This window comes from Cervus elaphus, chromosome 17 (assembly GCF_910594005.1).
Source record: "Cervus elaphus chromosome 17, mCerEla1.1, whole genome shotgun sequence".
NCBI lineage: Eukaryota > Metazoa > Chordata > Mammalia > Artiodactyla > Cervidae > Cervus > Cervus elaphus.
The window spans coordinates 63753743-63770683 of record NC_057831.1 but is presented as its reverse complement, the minus strand read 5'-3'; the positions used below and the strand labels follow the sequence as shown (position 1 = coordinate 63770683).

The 16941-nt window shown below is 37.6% G+C and overlaps 1 protein-coding gene across 1 annotated transcript in view; it reads left to right on the top strand.

Moving 5' to 3' along the window:
* Positions 1-16941, top strand: part of LOC122673383 (cytochrome c oxidase subunit 7B2, mitochondrial) — a 125971-nt gene that overhangs the window by 42269 nt on the left and 66761 nt on the right. The window contains exon 2 of the mRNA XM_043871114.1: positions 10567-10622. The gene's annotated coding sequence lies outside the window, so the exon portion shown is untranslated. The remainder of the gene's footprint in view (positions 1-10566; positions 10623-16941) is intronic.

The following is a 16941-nucleotide window of genomic DNA, read 5'->3' as shown; positions in this document are numbered from 1 at the left end:
TTTAATGTCTTTGTCATGTTTTCTTCTGTGGTAATGAGTGTGTTGTTGTTCTGCTTTTGCATCTTCTCTCTTCATTTTTAACTGAAGTATATTTATAGTGTTATATTAGTTCTAGTTGTATAACATAGTGATTGAACAATTTTATAGATTATACTCCATTTAAAATTATTATAATGGCTGTACATGCTGCACTGTACATTATATCCTTGTATCTTATTCACTCTGTGGATGATAATCTGTACTTAGTCCTGTGTCTCTGTCTTGCTCCTCCCCCTTCTGTCTCCCTGTTGGTAACCACTAGTTTGTTCTCTGTGTCTGTGACTCTGTTTCTGCTTTGTGTTTCTGTATTCATTTATTTTTTTTTTAATGTATTTTTATTTATTTATTTATTTTATTTTTTAGATTTCACATATAAATGGTACAATACTTATCTTTCTTTCTTGACATATTTCACTTTGCCTAATGCCCTCCAGTTTCATCCATATTTTTATAAATGGCCACATTTTATTTTTTATGACTAAATAATATTTCATTATATATATCTCATATCTTCTTTATCCATTCATCTGTTGGTGGAAACTGAGGTTGCTTTCATATGATGCAAATTGTAAATAACACTGCTAAGAACATTGGAGTGCATGTATCTTTTTGAATTAGTGTGTTCATTTTCTTCAAATATATACCTATTAATTGGGGCAGGAGGAGAAGGGGACGACAGGGGATGAGATGGCTGGATGGCATCACCAACTCGATGGGCATGAGTTTGAGTAAACTCCGGGAGTTGGTGATGGACAGAGAGGCCTGGCGCACTGCGATTCATGGGGTCGCAAAGAGTCAGACACGACTGGGCCACTGAACTGAACTGAACTGAATGGAATTGCTGGATCATATGATAGCTACATTTTTATGGTAGATAAATTTTGAGGAACCTCCATACTATTTTCCATACATCTACGTATCAGCTACACCAGTTTATATTCCCACAAACGGTGTACTAGGGTTCCCTTATCTCCATGTCATAGCTGATATTTGTTATTTGTATTCTTTTTGATGAGAACCATTATGCCAGGTGTGAGGTGATACCTCACTGTGGTTTTATTTGATTTCTCTGATGATTAGTGATGTTGAGCATCTTTTCATGTGCTGGTTGGCCATCTGCATGTCCTCTGAAAAAAATGTCTATTTGTTCTTCTGCCCATTTTTATTCTGTTTATATTTGGTATTGAGTTGTATGAGTTATTTGTGTGTTTTAGATATTAATCCCTATCAGTCATATAATTTGCAAATATTTTCTCCCATTCACTAGGTTGTCTTTTTGTTGTGTTGATGTTTTCCTTTGCTGTGTAAAAGCTTTTAAGTTTAATTAGGTCCCATTTGTTTATATTTGCTTTTGTTTCCTTTGCCTTAGGAGGTGGATCCAAAACAAATATTACGGCAATTTTTGTCAAAGAATGTTCTGCCTGTGTTTTCTTCTAGGAATTTTATAGTTTCTGGTCTTACATTTAGGTCTTTAATCCATTTTGAGTTTATTTTTGTATATGGTGCAGTTATATGTAAAAGGTTTAGCGATTCCTCAAAAAATTAAAAATCGATCCCTGAGTTGGGAAGATAACCTGGAGAAGGAAATGGCAACCCACTCCAATCCTCTTGCCTGGAAAATCCCATGGACGGAGAAGCCTGGTAGGCTACAGTTGATGGGGTCGCAGAGAGTCGGATACGACTGAATGACTTCACTTCATTTCACTTCATGATCCAGCAACCCACTTCTAGGTGTATATCCTAAAGGAACGAAATCATTTCCATAGGGAAAGATAGCTGCACCGTCATGTTCATTGTTTCGTTATTTACAATAGCCAAGGTATGGAAATAAGTATCTGTTGATGGATGAATGGATAAGGAAAATATCCTGTATAGGTTTCTCTCACTACTCGAAAGAAAAATGTTCCTATGAAACCTTTCTTAAGCTGAAATGGCCTAAAGTGAAGCAGCAATTACCTTACGATATACACATCTCACTAACAGATGCATGAAATAAATCTAGATAAAGCACAGATGCTTACACACAGTTCAAACTATGGTGACTTGATCTAAGATACTGAGTGTAGTTAATGGGGAAGAAGCTTGGTGGTGCCCCTCCTGTTGCAGGTACACACTGCTTATATAACAGCCTTAGTGCAAACCAGATGCTGAACGCTATTTTCAGTTTTTGCCTTTTTTCATATATGTGAAAAGTGTTCTCTGGATTTCTTTTAACTAACAAAAACTGGTACTAAAAGCCAAGTGGTGTAAAGCAAACCTTTGAAAAGGCAGGAGATATATATACATCCTGGAGGATATATATCTCTTGGAGGAGGGCATAGCAACCCACTCCAGTATTCTTGCCTGGAGAATCCCATGGACAGAGGAGCCTGGTGGGCTATAATCCGTAGGGTTGCACAGAGTTGGATACAGCTGAAGCGACTTAGCACACAGTATGCACTAAGATAGTATGTTGATTATTGATACTCATAATTAATATATAAACATTGATGTGTAATATAATTATTATATAATATTTTCTAAATAATATAAATGGTTATTCAGCTATAAATAGAAGAAAATTCAATTTCAAACAACAAGGATGGATCTTGAGGGCTAAGTGACTTAAGTCAGAGAAAAACAAATACTGAATGATCTCATTTATATGTGAGATCAAGAAAAAACATAAACTCAGAGTGGAGTCGCAGTGGGGGGAGGGGACTGGGTGATCATGGTCAAAAGGCGCACGCTTCCAGTTAGCAGATGAGTGAATCGGGGTATACTGGCCGTGCTTGGAAATTGCTGAGAGTGCATCTTGAACGTTCTCCCACACCCGCCCCACCCCGCCCCACGCGCACAGCTGTGTGAGGCGGTGGCTGCGCTCACTGGCCTTACTCTGCTGATCGTTTTGCCATGTATTGTTGCTCAGTTGCTCAATCCTCTCTGGCTCTTTGCACACACCGGGTTTGCAATATATGTGTCTATCAAATCGGCACATTGTAGCCATTAAACTTACACTTTGTTGTATGTCAATTATATTTCACTAAAGCTGGGAGAACAACTGAAGCAACTTAGCAGCAGCAGCAAAGCTGGGGGAAAAAAGGTATCTTCTTATTAGAACCTGGATGAATTTGTACTGAACTGCAAAGCAGGTGCTCTTGGGGGCTACCTACTTTGTTGGATCCTGTCATAAACCAAAACACCTCAAATGGAAACTCTACTATCCTTAATGCCTATATTCCCAGGTAACATTTATTGCTTCTTTATTCCTCTGTCATTTTCAATTCTGTTACTGCTCAATCTCCTTGTTATTTCTTAGTTTGAATCCAAAGAGTAAGATGTACATTGGCTCCAGCATTTTTTAAACTTGAACCAGTTCTCATTTATTGTCACAAGCCAACCCAATGGATTCACTCCCCTTGGATTAGATGCCTGGCCCAAGACCACTGACATCTTTTTCTATGGGGACATGGAAATGTGGTACAAAGCCTGGGTGCCTAATAATTGCACTCATCAGGGATAATGGTTTTAGCAGCTTGCTGTGGTACTGGCAAGCAATGCTTTTGGCCTATGGAGAACAGCAATTTATTCTCACTAATATATGACTTGGTAAATAAACTATACTTTTATTTTTTTACAACGTTAGTAATTAATTTACATTTCTGCAGTGTTTCACAGGCTAAAATTGTGTTCACTTATAATTTCATGTGATACTTCATATTACATTTTAGGGGAATAGAAAATGGATCTTAATATTGAGATATGTTTTCCATGTATGATATCTATACTATACAGATTATTCTACATTTGGGAAATTTACAAGATACTTACGTTCATTTAGCAATCTGGTTTTTTTTTTTTTTTTTGAAAAGGCTCACTAACTTGTTCTAATATATAATAATTACCCCTGGATGTAGGAGTAGTTAACACCAAGAATGATAGTTGATAGAATGACATAGTTGATAGAATTTCTGGAAAGAGCTATATACCCACTCAATTCTACATCTTCATTTTAACAATGCTATGTCCATTTATTCATCTTTCTTTAGATCATTAAGGAATATGTGCTCTGATTTTTGCTTTAATCTAATTATCTTTGCAATAAATTCTTGGAATTAATCACCTAGGGAAAAATGTTTTCTTTCAGAAAATGAAATACTTCTTTTTGTGGGAAATAAGGTTACAGAACTTGTATTTCTGTCTTTGTAGTAGCTGTGAGAAAGCACAGGGCTGGATTTAATTTTCAAATATAATTATATGGGCATATTTTTAAAAACAATTATTGTCTTCAATTCATTAGACAAATTATTGAGTGAACAAAACTGTGGGTTAAGCCTTTTGTAGGCCCTTACATTTAGCTGTAGTTTGTGTATGTTTGTCTAATGGTGTAATGGTATCTAATGGTGCTTGTGTAAATGCATATTTACATTTTCATGCAAGCCACCTCAGTCATTTTGGAAAGTAGTTTTCCAGTCAAGTAAATCTTACTGAGCACATACTGTGTGTTCAGAAGTGTTTCAATGGAAAGCTAATAGGAGTAAATACTATGGAGGGACATACATTCTACTGAGGATTGGACAAAAAAGATTAGGAAATCTATTAGTAATAAAATGAGTTGAAAACTCCTCCATGCCATGATATAAATCCCTTTGCTTCATAGTGCCAAGGACATTACTGAGAATAATGAAACCTGCTAACCTGAACAAAATGAAGTATATCAGCAGTTGATTTAACTTTTAGCATTGATAATAGAGTAAAACCTAGGAAGAGCTGATGGTGCAAGGTGGAGAGTTGTATTGCTAGCTTAGCAGAATATCTATAGAGAAATATACTATAAATAAATATATATATACACACATACACATGCATATGTATATACACTAAATATATATATATATATATACACACACACACACACACACACATATATATAGGTTAGGCAGAGTAAATGCATATATAATGTATATGTTTACAGATATCATTGATCCTTGAACAACACAGATTTCAACTGCACAGATCCACTTATAGGCAGATTTCTTTGTATAGTAAATGCTATAATACTACATAATCTGAGTTTGGTTGAATCCACAGATGTGAAATTGAGAATATGGTGGAACCATTAATACAGAAGGCAGACTGTAAAGGTATAGAAGAATTTTTACTTGGGCTGATGGTTGGCACCCTAACTCCTGTGTTGGTTAAGAGAGCCAGCTCTGTATGATAGACCCACACACATAACACATGTATACACACATATACGTAGATACCACATATTGAACATGTAAAAGAAAAGGGAAACATTTTGCACATTTTGGATAGTATTGTTCTAGTAGAACAGGAATAAGGAGTACTTGTGTATCTTTTATACAGTTTGCCTCTCTGTTTAACTAAGTAAGTGCTCAATATATCTTCAGTGAATAAATGAACAAGAAAGAAATTGCTTTCAAAGCATTATAGGAAAATAGGATGCTCACTGTAGATAAATGTAGATAAAAGCTGAATACTAATCACACTAGGGCACAAAGTAGGCTTTGATTATGTGACAGTGTTTTATAAATAGTATAAGTCTGCATACAAATTATAGATGTTCAAAAAGTGGCAGGGCAGCTTCTTTCACTGAGCCATACCTAGTTAATTCAGGGCCTTTCACATAATACATGCTCATTAGATTTGGTTGTATTAATTTTTTTTAAAATGCACGTTAAAATCTAATCTAAGCATGTCTAAAAACAAAAGTTTAAAAATATGTTGTGTTAGCTACTTAGTAATTAAAGTGAACTGACTTTGATTAATATTAAGTGTTAACGAGTTTTGAAATACCAACTTTCAAAGCCCTGTAAACAGTGAAATAGCACAGCTCTGGCACTAATTGGGTCTTCCTGGGAGCCTAATAAGGCTGAGTGTCTTTTACCTAGCAATGCTGCTTAGCGCTTTCTGCCCAGATGGAGGCTGGAGGGAGGGTGGCTGGGACTCGGCTTGTCCCTTCCAGTGGTGATCCCCTGTAAGCTGGCCAGGACACTGAGACCCACCTCCTCAGAAACATCTGCAGGGACACTTTATTGCTTAGAAAAATGTTACTCTTTCATTGAAAGGACTTAGTATTGTTGGTGAATGACCTCCTAAGGCAGAAGGAACTGAGTGTTTACTGGCGTCTACCAGTGTCCACACAGAATCACTGCCTCTTACCACTTTCTGCCAGCAAGGGGTTAAGTAGAGGATTCCAAGGCTGGAATGGAGATGACTCCACCTGCTTTCCTTGTTCCTACAAGTGATGATTACCCCTGCACCCCTAGTAGGTCAGAGGACTCAACTTTCTCTTTGCTCTGTCTTCATGTCAGATTTGTCTGAAGAATCTGGAGAAATTTCTCTTGGAGTAATGATTTTCTCTTGGTTTTCCTCCTACCTCACTGGTCTCTCTTCCTTTGTCTTTTCCCTGGCTTTTTCATAACTCCCTAGCCTCTAACTTTTGTAGTAACTCAGGACTTGCAGAAATTTCTACTGATGCATAGAAAAATTACCTCAAAGTTGGCTCAGATCGTAAAGAATCTGCCTGCAATGCAGGCAACCCAGGTTCGATCCCCAGGTGGGGAAGATCCTCTTGAGAAGGGAATGGCTACCCACTCCATTGTTTTTGCCTGGAGAACTCTATGGACAGAGGAGCATGGTGGGCCCTGTTTGGGGTCCTTGGTCTGTGTGCCACAAAGACTCAGAAAAAACTGGGCAGCTGACACTCTCCAGTTGTTCTAAACAGCACACATATATTATCTCACAGTTTCTTTGTGTCAGAAGTCTAGATACAGCCTAGCTAGGTCTTCTGAAAGACAGCAGAGAAGGTGTCAACTGGTGTGGAGGTATCATCTGAATCTTTACTAGAGAAGAATTTATTTCCAAGCTAAATAGGTTGTTGGCAAAATATATTTTCTTAAGGCTATGGAAGTGAGGGCTTCATTTCTCGGCTGAAGTTTAGAGACATGACAAGAAGCCAGCTAGAGGCTGCCCTCAGTGTTTGCCTAGTGGGTTCCCCAGCATGGCTTGCTTCACGGGAATCACCTCGCAAGGGACAAACTCCAACACTGGGCACCGTAGACTTCATTGTAATACTGTGGTCACAGTGTCAGGCATGTGCACACTGCCGTGTTTTCTGTTGGTTAGAAACAAGTGACAGGTCCTGCCCACGTTCTAGGGAATGGCTATCAAACTAGAGCGTGATTCCCAGGAGGCAGGAAGGGGTGAGGCGCCTTAAGAATCTACTCGCCCCTAAGGCTAGTCCCTGTCATCTTTCTTCTCTGTCTGTACTCACTTCCTCTTGAATCTCATGTCTTTATACTATCAGTGAGTTGACAACCCTGTTTTATATTTAAAACTTGATATCCTTCTGTAAGGGGCTTCCCCTGTAGCTCAGCAGTAAAGAATCCAGTGTTGTGGCCAGGAGAGTCTCGTGGACAGAGGAGACTGACAGGCTAGCCGTCTGTAGGGCCACAGGAGGCAAACGTGACTGAGTTGGCGTACACATCCTTCTGTGAACGCCACACTGATGAGACTCTGCATTCTGTATGCTGTTCCTCGGGCGTATGTCTGGTAGCGACCTCAAAATTCAAATACCCAAAGTCAAAATAATTATTTCCCTAATAGTAAAAATACCTGCTTCACCAGTGGTTTCACAGTCCCACTAAATGGCAGCTATATTCTGTGCTTTCAGTTCTCAGATCATAAACTTGTGTCATTCTTGACTCTTCTCTCTTATCCAAGACCCAATTTATTAAATCTCTTACTTTTTAATTGGCCATTTCTTGATTAGTATCCTTATCAATGCAAAGAAATTGAGGAAAACAATAGAATTGGAAAGACTAGAGATTTCTTCAAGAAAATTAGAGATACCAAGGGAATATTTCATGAAAAGATGGGCACAGTAAAGGACAGAAACAGTGTGACCTAACAGAAGCAGAAGATATTAAGAAGAGATGGCAAGAATACAGAGAAGAATTATACAAAAAAGATCTTCATGACCCAGATAACCACAGTGGTGTGATCACTCACCTAGAACCAGACATCCTGGAGCGCAAAGTCAAATGGGCCTTAGGAAGCATCACTATGAACAAAGCTAGTGGAGGTGATGGAATTCCGGTTCAGCTATTTCAAATCCTAAAAGATGATTCTGTGAAAGTGCTGCACTCAATATGCCAGCAAATTTGGAAAACTCAGCAGTGGCCACAGGACTGGAAAAGGTCAGTTTTCATTCTAATACCAAAGTAGCACAATGCCAGAGAATGTTCAAACTACCACCCAGTTGCACTCATCTCACATGTTAGCAAGTGAATGCTCAAAATTTCCCAACCTAGGCTTCAACAGTATGTGAACTGAGAATTTCCAGATGTTCGAACTGGAGTTAGAAAAGATGGAGAAACCATAGTTCAGATTGCCAGCATCTGTTGGATCATAGAAAAAGCAAGAGAATTCAAGAAAAACATCTACTTCTGCTTCATTGACTATACTAAAGCTTTTGACTGTGTGGATCACAAGAAACTGTGGAAAATTCTTAAACAGATGGGAATACCAGACTATCTTACCTGCCTCCTGAGAAATCTATATGCAGGTCAAGAAGCAACAGTTAGAACTGAACATGTAACAACAGACTGGTTCCAAATAGGAAAAGGAGTATGTCAAGGCTGTATATTGTCATCTTGCTTATTTAACTTATATGCAGAGTACATCATGAGAAATGCTGGACTTGGTGAATCACAAACAAATCAAGATTGCAGAGTGAAATATCAGTAACCTCAGATATGCAGATGACACCACCCTTATGGCAGAAAGTGAAGAGGAACTAAAGAGCCTCTTGATGAAAGTGAAGAGAGTGAAAAAGCTGGCTTAAAGCTCAACATTCAAAAAACTAAGATTATGGCATCCAGTCCCATCACTTCATGGTAAGTAGATGGGGAAACAGTGGAAACAGTGAGAGATTTTATTTTCTTGGGCACCAAAATCACTGCAGATGGTGACTGCAGCCATGAAATTAAGAGATGCTTGCTCCTTGGAAGAAAAGCTGTGACAAACCTAGCACATCAAAAAGCAGAGACATCACTTTGCTGACAAAGATCCGTCTAGTCAAAACTTTAGTTTTTTCCAGTGGTCATGTATGGATGTGAGAGTTGGGCTATAAAGAAAGCTGAGTACTGAAGTTTGATGCTTTTGAACTGTGGTGCTAAGAACAATCTTTTTGACTTTTGAGAGTCCCTTGGACTGCAAGGAGATCTAACAGGTCAGTCCTAAAGGAAATCAGTCTTGAATATTCATTAGAAGGGCTGATGCTGAAGATCCAATACTTTGACCACCTGATGCAAAGAACTGACTCGTTGGACAAGACCCTGATGCTGAGAAGGATTGAAGGCAGGAAGCGAAGGGGACAACAGAGGATGAGATGGTTGGATGGCATCACCGACTTGATGGATGTGAATTTGAGCAAGCTTTGGGAGTTGGTGATGGATAGGGAAGCCTCATGTGCTGTGATTCATGGGGTCACAAATATTTGGACCTGATCCTTATGTTCAGGTAGCACTGGGACCTGATCTAAAATACAGGTCACTTGGCAACTCTGGCAGCTGGAGTCGTAGTGAGAAGTAACCTCTATCTGTGTTTTCTACCAGCCTGCTTCTACCAGGATGGACTGACCATGTGACAATCCAACCCCTCAGCTTTCTGACTGCTGCTGGTGGAAACTCTTGTGATTTTACAGTGTGCCAGAGTTGTCTCTCACAAAACAGGTCTGTTTTTGCCTTAATGAACCTCTCAGTACAAAGAGAAGGTGGTGCAGGTAGTGGGAGTCACATACCTCCTGTTTAACATACTGTCTCTGCAGGGTTTTCTCTTCTTGGGCCTTCCTGCTTTTCTTCCAACATTCTTTTTGTTCTTTCATACCCACATTTTGGAAAACTGTCTTATTATCTGTTTCTGGTTAGGTAGGGCTTCCCATCATCTGCTTACACTGTGGTCGAAAGCAGTGAATAAATACATCATTTTCTCCAGGTGTATTTTTACTTTATAGAACAGAAGAACAGTGGTCCTGTGACTAGAGTCTGAGGCACTCACGTGATGGTGAGTTTGATTTAGGGCACAAACAGTAGGGGCGCTCACAGTTGTTTCCTTGAACTTGCCTGGATGAGGTCGCTGCCTGTACTCTTTACACGTTAAGTGAGCCTGGATCAGAGCTCTGCCTGTTTGAGCTTGGACACAGGTAAGTGGTGACTCATGAGGCAGCTGACAGATAAGAGAGTGTGATCTTGACTACATGGGTTTAGAAAATTTTACAGACTCCTCCTGTATCTCCATAGGAAGACAGGAGGCATGTCCCCTCCTTTCACATGGTTTGCAGCTCTTCTCTTTGTACTTTATTTCTTCAGGTTTATTTAATGAGGTGTCACTTGAGTAAAATATTTATTGTTGATGGAGTCGTCTGTGGTGATTTTCTCTGGATACTATAGCTCAGTCTTTACTTTTTGCCTTTTTCTGTTTCCTTGAAACCTCACACTAATTCTCTAATTATATTTTTAGGAATCTGAATCTTGAACTTTCTGAGGAGAGCATCTGAGCTTCAGTGTTCCTGTCAGGTAATGACAAGATATGGAAAAGGCCCAGAGTGCCAAGATTAGAATTTCACTATGAGTATCAATTTTAGATTATTTTAAGGAACCCATTTTTTTAAGGAAAAAAAAAAGAAAAAAAAGCTGAAGTGCTAGTAAGAAATTATAAACAAATGAAATTGACAACCAAGCCAGGGTGAAAGGTTGTACGTACTCCTAAGCAGTGTATTTATTATTCAGAAGTAGTCCAACCACAGAAAGAATGGGGGCATATGCAAACAGGTAAATGTTTCCAAAATAAGTTTATTTCCTATCAGTCAAAAATGTTTTACTTGAGAGATTAACTTGATAATCTTAACAATGCAAGCAGTTGGATGAAAAATAAAATGTGTTTATTGCCAGCAAACATTTTGGAGAGGTAAACACTTATTGCAAGTACTGTACAGGCTTAGAAAAATCTTTTTTTTTAGCCAGCTAAGACCACCATTTAAAATGCCATCCATCATTTCAGTGTTAAGAGCGCCCCCTGGTGTGACTGTATAATCATGCTTATGAGAAATTTAGGCACTGGTTTTCATTTTTAAATGTTTTTATTGCATACCCTTTTATTGATGCATAGTTGATTTTTAATATTATCTTAATTTCAAGTATACAGTACAGTGATTCAGAATCTTTGTAGATTATACTCCATTATAAGTTATTAAAAGATAAAACTTAAAATTCCATGTCCTGTACAATATCCTTTGTTACCTTTTTATATACTGTTTTTTAAATCTCATTTTTCTATTATATGGTGATAGGACTTCTTTTCCTGCTATGCCAACCAGACCAGTATGGTGTGTAACTATCTGAAGAAATGTGAATTTGATTTTTTCCTTGCCCGCTTATCCATTATTATATCTGGAATCAGTGGTGAACCTGAATGTAGCATCTGCAAATACTAAGCCATAAAATCCTTAAGTTAAAGTTGATGATCAGTAGTATATGCTTTGGTAAATATGAAGTTATATACTGAGATAAAATTTTACAGGATAGTCAAATTCTTTGATGGTGATAGCTTTGTTAAGTGCCAAATTTCTATGAACAGTTTCTTTTTGGTAAACTCATGAACAGTTTTATAATTAAATATGAGAATTAAGACATTTTGGTTTTGAAATATTCATTGTGTGAAAAAATTGATCTTAAGTTCTAAGTTGTTTTTATATTCCAGCACCCTCCTATAACCATAGAAATTCCAAATGTAAACATAATAATTCATCCTTGAATGATAAACAGAACTCTTACCCGTCCCTTGAAATCACCCTCACTCCTATAAATTATCATTCAAACGTGGCACCAGATTGTCTATTTTATAACTGTTCATTTTTCCTTGCATTTAATATTTAGTCCTTGGGGAATAATTAAACCATCCTTGCAAAGTGAAAATGGGTATAATATTCTAAACTACATTTCTGTAAATTTGGTAATTGCAGTTATATTCCCCCTACTGTCTCTTCTCCAAACTTAAATTATCATGATGATTTTAACCATTTCTTGTAGGTTCTTTGTTCTAAACATGATCATTTACAGGGCTATCACACTGAACCCTTTGGAGTAGACTGATTTTACTTTCATTTTCTTCTATGTGGTACTGCTTTCATTGAATTCTGAAGTCATAAGTTCAGCACAGGATTTGTATTATGTCCTGGCCTGTTAAAAGGATATTTTCTGAAATATAGAATAAAAAAAAATCAGAACAGTGAACCTATGATAGTCGACCTGTATTTGAATCTGTTGTTGAAATTTACTAGCATTGTGACCTCGAATAAGTCAGTATCCATCTCAGAGCCTTAATCTCTCTGTAAAACGGGAATGCAGATTCCTACTTTGCAGAATATTGTTAATTCATCATTTATATTAATATGCATTTAAGATTTACTATCTGCCAGATTTAAGGCTGGCTGCCTTATGAGCATTTCATTCTCAGAATAATTCTGTGAAGTGGGTGCTATTATTTCTATGTTATTGATGAGGCTTAGGCCAAGATTTCTATTGTCTTTCTGACTTAAAATGAGCTTGTAAACACTATGCTTTGTATTTGTTGTAATCATACTTACTCATTTCTGTTTATTCATTGATTTTATTGTCCTTAAGGTCAAATAATCTCCCAATATACAAATGTACAAGAATCCAATCTTTTGAAAAAGAAGAGCTGAATCTTTTAATATGGATGCTCTTCATATTTGGAAAACAGAATTACTTTGGGGATTTATTCTTCTACACAAATTTTTCAAACCGGGCAATGCATTAAGAGGTTATTAGCATAGTTGAGCTGATAGTAGTGACAAGGACTATTGGCTTAGTGAACTTTAAGGTACTTTTATGCATACTATAAAGTAATAAATGCTAAATTTAGGAACTGTTGCCTGCTTCCAACTCACCATTTCTGCTGGTTTTCTCTGGAGCTGGAACCATAATCTATTCCTTTGTGCCTTATTGTTCTTATTAGTATTTAAGTATCTAATTACTAGGAATGGCTTTGTGAAGGTTGCATCATTTTCCTTATGGTTTAAGAATTTTCCCTCATGTTTTAGATACCAGATTTTATTCTTTAATTGCTATAGAAGCTAATATAAGTTTCTCATTTTGCTAATAAGTTGTTTTGAAGGCTACTAAATAACTCACTAAGGAAACAGTGTGAACAGGCTTGTTCTTTTGGAACACTATCTCTAGGAAAATCATCATTATTGAATCCATGAATGAGTGAAGAAATGGGAGTTGTTTTAGTTTTCTACCCTCATTTCTGTCCCATTTCTGAACTTAGTTCTCTGCCCGCCCATTACACACACACACACACACAACTTAGTTCTCTGCCCGCCCATTACACACACACACACACACACACACACACACACAGAGCATTTGGTGAGTTTGTTCTTTGACTTGTTTAATGTTCATGGAATCCAGTCTCTTTTTCCCCCCAAATCCTCTAGTATTGTTTAGAACATATTTTTCGTTGTAACACTTGGAATACTCCTTTATTTTTCATATTTTTCATTGGAACATCATATTTTTCATTGGAGCAATCAGAATACTCCTTTAACTGAATTCTCTCTCCAGTGTTACCTATCTCCAATAAACTGTCCCTAGTAGCACCAGAATAATTTTCTTAAAACTTAGAGTTAGTAGCAGCTTCAAATTATTCATTGTCTCATTGTTCAAAAAGACTCTTTGGTTCTTCTGATTTGCCTCATTACCGTTGTCTTTACCCTTTGAATTCTCTGCTCTGCACCCTGAAAACGTTAAGGTCCCAGCATGCTGCTCCCTTTCTCTGTCTCCCTGAGCCTTTGTGCATTAATGCATTTGCCTTTCTGCTGGTAACACCCTTCTGCATGTCATCTGGTGAGCGCCACTTTCTCTTCTCTGACAGTCCTTCCCTCTCAAAACTCACCCCACAAGCACATAGCGAGTCTAAATGCTTCTTTAGTGGACTATTGCAACATACTATGCTCACTTCTGTTGTTATTTAGATTAGGGTGGGCAGCTTTAAAGCAAGTATTGTGTTATATTACTCAACATACCACAGAGCCAGATATTTAGAAAATGCTCAGGACTACTTTATTTATAAAGTCCATAAAGAGGCTTGATGAAAAATAAATATTGTGTTAGGATTCCCATGAAGATCCCCTGCCTCAGTCAGGTTTTCAGGCTTGTGGATCTGATTGATTTCTGTCAGCCGGGCAGGATAGTGAAGCAGCCATCAGCTGACTTTATATGCTCTCTTTCATTTACACTGAATCTTTTACATTTTCACTTAAACTTTTTCCCAGCACTCATGCACTTCTCAGTACCCCTCTGTGACAGCCATTTCTTGTGATTTGTTCGGTATTCATTCTCTTCTTCTTACTTGTGGAGTCAAGAGAAAGAGAAAAAACCCCACAAATTCCCCATTATCTCATTCTCCTTGTTGCTGTGGGAGACAATCTGCCATAATTCTGTCTAATGAAATATAAACAGAAATCTGATGAAATTCTTGAGAAATTTCTGCATTCTTGATGTTGATGTTATCTTGTCTTCCTTCTGGCCTTTTCTTTCTTCCTTGTTCCTGGAAGGTGCACATGATGACTGGAACCTTACTATCTTGAAAGATTAGGAATATTACTGAAATTTTAGCCATGACTTACTTGAACTTCCAAATCAATATCAGTAATTTTCTTTCCTTGAACTTATTATGTGAGACAAGTTTCACCATTTTGTGTTTGAGTCATTGTTATTTGAATTTTCTGTTGCATCAACTGACTCAGTTCCCAAATTGATACGTTTTACGGTTGAAATGAATGTGTTGGAAGTTAGTAGTATAAGTTTTCCACCTATTCCACATATGTTTTGTATCTGGTAAGTCAAAAGCCATGTATTCAGACCTGCTGTCGTCATGTGCTACCCTGGACACTAACATATAAGGTCTGACACACCATTCCTATGCAGGTGGCTCATGGTCTCATAGGTGCATAGAAACACACAATTAACTGTGATGTTATATATGAACTATGATGACTTATGACAATAGAGTATGAAATAGAATATATAATATGGTAAACTCCTCAGCAGTTTAGTAGAAAGAATATATAATATGAAATAGAATATATAATATGGTAAACTTCTCAGCAGTTTATGTAGAAAGCCTAAGTGTATACAGAAGACAGTATTTACAATTTGATCAAGCTGTCCTAAAAATAAAGCTGCAATTTTTGAAATCAGAGAAATGAACCTCTAATCTGGGATTTCAGGCACCCTGGACAGGACAGTGTGGGTGGTTACTTACCTTTATGTGTCTGCCTTCTGACTCTTAACTAATAATTAAAATGAACACAGTCTATGAAACCAGAGATAAAAATCCCCACTTTGAATTGCTGACAGGCTACCTTTGGAAAGTCAAAATTGGTGAAAAGCCCTCTGTGGAGAAGGAGGGGCAAGAAATGACGCAGGAAGTTGCCGAGGGTTCCATGGACCCAGAATATAAGCCAAGAGCCGTGACGAGGATGGCAGTAAACAAGGAACTGAAGCTCAGTGGCTGAAAGGCAAGAGTTAGTTAATGGAGAGAGACATCCAAACATCAGGCAGCCAGCGGCCCGGAACAAACTCACAATGAGCGAGGGCTAGGGAACAAGCCTCTTCAAGAGAGCACAAAAAATAGGCTGCTCTTCTCCGGGACTCTCGGCAAAGTCTGTGAGGGAAGCCAGCAGCAGATCATAATAAGGACACTATTTATAAAATTACAGCAACTCAAAGGAGTTAAAATGAGAAAATGGTCTCAAAACAGAGCATAAAAATTTTAATCAGTCAGTGTTTTGAAAAGCACTGAACACTCAAAAGGACTTGCTTCAAAAAGAGAGTCCAGGGGCATTGGCACTGATTTCAGGGCTCCGTCTAGAAGTGATGTTTATTTGGTGCAGATTCTGAAATGAAAAAATGTTCAGGAAAGGCAAAAATCAATGTGGAATAACATTTCTGGGCTTGGGCCAAATGCCATTCAGAATTGTCAGGTCTTGGGCTAAACTACAGAAGGAAATTTGAGCACGTTACTATTTCATCTAACTGTGACACAGGGTTTTCCCAGAAGATGAATGACAGGAAAGCTGCCAGTGATCCAGGTTTGAATAATGAGGACTGGCCATCTCTAGTCTACCACACACTTGAGAGAAGCTGTGAATACCAATAAGGCGACAAGGCATGTTGTGTGATCACAGAATGCTCCGTACTTTTGCTCTACTCAGGATTAATGGACCAAGTTATGCTTTGGTAGATGACTCCCAGAGTCTGATAAAAAATTATAGACACTTTTTTGTGGCACAATTCCAGTCTTCCTGAAAAAGAAAAAGGAGGATAACTAACAAAAATAACAGATATTTTGGCTTCTATGACCATATTGCATCTGCATTCTTCATCTAATGAAGGATGCTAATTACCTTGTGTAATGAAATTTGATCAAGAGTGATTTTATGGTGTGTGTATTTCATTTTTATATATTTTTATATCTGAAATATATTAAATCATTTATTACAAATTATTTCTAATGTAAGACATATAGATAGTTCATTCATGATTTTGTTTTTTTTATAACTTTTAAAGTGCTTGCTGCCTCTGAGGAAGCATGATTATTTTGCATGATGTCAAATGCCACAGAATAGGGGTTTGGCCTAAATACCTTTTACCCTTTTCTTCATAATTTGATGCTTATCTAGAATATGCAAATTCATCTAAATTTTCTAGGAACTATTTTGCTTGTAGTTGGCAGACCCCTTTGCTTCATCTGTGAAACACTACTGTGCTTTCAGAGAGTGAACTGTTTTCTAGATTTATGTTCTAG